At 40.7% G+C, this 3,435-nt stretch overlaps 1 protein-coding gene across 1 annotated transcript in view; it reads left to right on the forward strand.

Moving 5' to 3' along the window:
* LOC101852299 (GTP-binding protein RAD) overlaps positions 1–3,435 on the forward strand; it is a gene marked incomplete at its 5' end in the record, with an annotated part of 91,279 nt that overhangs the window by 60,338 nt on the left and 27,506 nt on the right.

The following is a 3,435-nucleotide window of genomic DNA, read 5'->3' on the forward strand; positions in this document are numbered from 1 at the left end:
CCCACCCCCAAACCCACACGCGCGGCGCCCTGGTCGCTTTCACCCACCCAAGGACACCAGAACTAACTAATTTATTTTCGTATGCCTTGTCCCTACCTCTCCTTTTCCTATTCCGCCTATTCCGCTTTGAAATGTGCTTTAATAAAGGAATTTTGCACAGATGATCACACTGTCCGCCCCAGTTATTGATACTTTTCGCTGATGCCCGTGAGTCATTCGGTGGTCAGGTCAACGACCTGTATATAACCATACGTGTGTACATCCTTCAACTCTTGTTTGCTTTTAATCTCATTTCATCTAACCGCGAATAAGAAGTAAATCAATCTGTCATTTCTTTCCTCGATCCGAAGTAAGATCAAACGCAAAAATCCATTAGATCGCCAACAGTCGGCGGGGGAGGAACAATAGATAGGACACGATACAGGGAAGCAAAATAATAAATAGTAGTAAAGAACCAAACAAAAGATTGCCACTTTTGTCTAAATGGACACATACAAGAACCGTTGCATTAATCAAAGCATTAATATGACTTCTCGACTCCTCTCCCATCCCACCCCCACCAAAGACCCGTCCTCACCCTAGCATAAAGATGTTTTTTCACTCTTCCTTATTTTCATGTCATTTGTCCTGTGAGTGGTGTAGATAGATCAAGGTCTATATTTTCTTTACTTTGGTGAAAATATAAATAGCCATGCAGTGGCGAGTAGGCGTTAATATACGATCATAATATGCCGACAGATGTATCACAGTAAGTTCATGAACTTAGTAACATAAAGAGGTTCGTGGTTTTCGGATTGTTTTCCAGAACTGCTGGCATTTACTTACGTTAACAGTTCTTTCTCTCTTTCACTTCTCTCTTTTGCATTAGAAGCTGCCCTGCCTTCTTAAAACAAATAACAACAACAACAACAAACAAACAAACAAACAATGCAAAAACAAAAACAAAACAGTTAGCAATAACAACAATAACATTAACAACAGCAGCAAGAAAAACTACAATACAAGCAGGAATAACAACAACAAAAATGAGCAGCAAGAACAGCATCACCGATGAAGACAGCACCAAGAACAACAAGACAATAAACAGGATATACAACAACAACAACAACAACAACAACAACAACAACAACAACAACAACAACAACCAAAACAGTAACAGAAGTAATGATAAAGACAGCACCAATAACAGCAGCAGCAAAGAGTTTCTGGATGTTCACAGTTGACAGATCATTGAACTTTCTTTAACTCAGTACAATTTACGTCTTCTAAATCTTCTCTGTTAGGCTAGAATACAGCGCACTTTTTCAACATGAGATGGCATTAATTGTAATGTTTAATAAACAGAAACGAGAGTTGAGGTATTAAGAACTCGTTCAGGTTCCGATAAAAGATGATTGTTGCTTGTTCCATTTCGGAAAATCGACACGTGGCGTAGATTTCAAAAATCTGATGGCTAACTGTTTCAAAGTTGTAATTTGGACTACAATGATTGGCCTATCAGAGACTGATAGTTGTCATGACAGACTTTTTTCTTGATCGGTCAAACAACTTACATAAAATCCACCCATGTATACAAACACGTGATATCATTATTTGGTTTTTTCATTTGCGCTTTTTATTAGAATTTTAACGTGTAAGCTTAGAAATGATTGACTAGGTCCCAAACACACACACACACACACACACACACACACACACACACACACACACACACAGAGAGAGAGAGAGAGAGAGAGAGAGAGAGAAAGAGAGAGAAAGAGAGAGAGAGAGAGAGAGGGGGGGTGGGGATAGAGAGAACATAATACACAAAGATAGATCTAGAAACAAAGTTAGCAAGAAAGAAAGAAAGAAAGAAAGGAAGAAAAAATCGGTGATGGATAGACAGAAAGAAAGAAAGAGTCGGTGAACTAGAAAAAGTGTTCAATACTTTTACACACCGCCAAGGTGCCGAGTGTGATGGGGTTTTTTTTTTCTTCTTTTCCTTGGGGCATAGCGGGATCAAGGCGAACTAGGCAGGCTTTGTCATGAAACCCCTATGGCCCTTAGGAACAGCAGCCCTGCCTTGTTGTCCGCAGCGCTCAACTCAGGGGGATGACATCGGGGACAAGCAGATAGACAAGGCTAAAGATTGGCAAGATAACGTATGCTCTGAGAAAAAATAAATCGTGTCGCTACTACGCCGTGGAATCAGACGCTCGTCATTTTTGGCCATATAAAGTTGTTGGTGTAATCTCAAGTTAAAGCTTGATCGTTTGTCTCACTTTTGATGTAAAAACACCCTTCTGCCTTGAAGTTGAGATATTTGTGATTGAAGGTGATGCTGCCAGGGGCAAAATTAGTGAGAAAGCGGCCGTCAAAATTGGTGACTATGAAAGCTCGAAAGCTTTGAAAACTGCAAATTTACTTTTATTTGAGCCTTTCATCAACGTCTTTCACTAAAATCCACAGAGGAATATATAAAAGATGTTGAGCCAAAATAAAAAAGACAAATATTACTCAAACTGTGGAAATGTCGGTTTCTTCGATTTCAATATTTAGACGAGCGCCTGATTTCACCACGATGCCACACAATCGTTCTTTGCCTTCATCACCTCAGGACTCGAACAGGGCTGATGGAAACGATAACGCTGGGAGGTCATTGACTGGAGGAAATAAATTTGAAGCAGAGAATTAAAAACTTAAACGAATCTGACTTTCATTTTCAGATTCTGATGGGACATGTTAATCCCAAAGCTGTGTAGTCGTCGGTGACATCCATTAACTTCCAACATGACTTTTCGTTTCTCTTTCCCTCTCTCTCTCTCCCCCCCCCCTCTCTCTCTCTCTGTCTCTCTCTCTCTCTCTCTCTCTCTCTCTCTCTCTCTCTCTCTCTCTCAGCTAGTGCTGCCATGCGCATACCATAGCTCATTCTCGCTTTTGTCACGGTCTTGATGTGCGAGTTGGAATTTTTGCCAGTAATTTTCTGGAACCCTAAGACTTATCGACTTTGTCAGTCTAATTTCTGTACCACATTTGTCTCGTTGCTTGGAGCTCTACGAGAATGTTACAGAACTAACACTAATTTCGGCTTCCTGGGCAGACAGGGCACTTCACCATTGACCCCCAAGAACGAAATCATCCCTGTTAGCATTCCGATGTCTCATTACTTCTTCAGGTGGTTGGGTAATATCTTGAAAATTGGGAGTAATGTCTGCCTTTTGTTTACGAAATGTTTTCCAGTAACAGTGGTAAGACTAATGAAGACAGCTAAGTTCATTGGGGTCAGAGAAAGAGAAACATAACATCCTACAGTACAGACATTTTGCGGAGTGAAACATACAGAAATAGGCAGAGGGGGAGGGGCTTGATAGCTGAGCACACATAATTATATACATATACGTAAACTTTCACACACGCACGCACATACACACACACACACACACACACACACACACA

Source organism: Aplysia californica, unplaced genomic scaffold (assembly GCF_000002075.1).
Source record: "Aplysia californica isolate F4 #8 unplaced genomic scaffold, AplCal3.0 scaffold00018, whole genome shotgun sequence".
Classification (NCBI taxonomy): Eukaryota; Metazoa; Mollusca; class Gastropoda; order Aplysiida; family Aplysiidae; genus Aplysia; species Aplysia californica.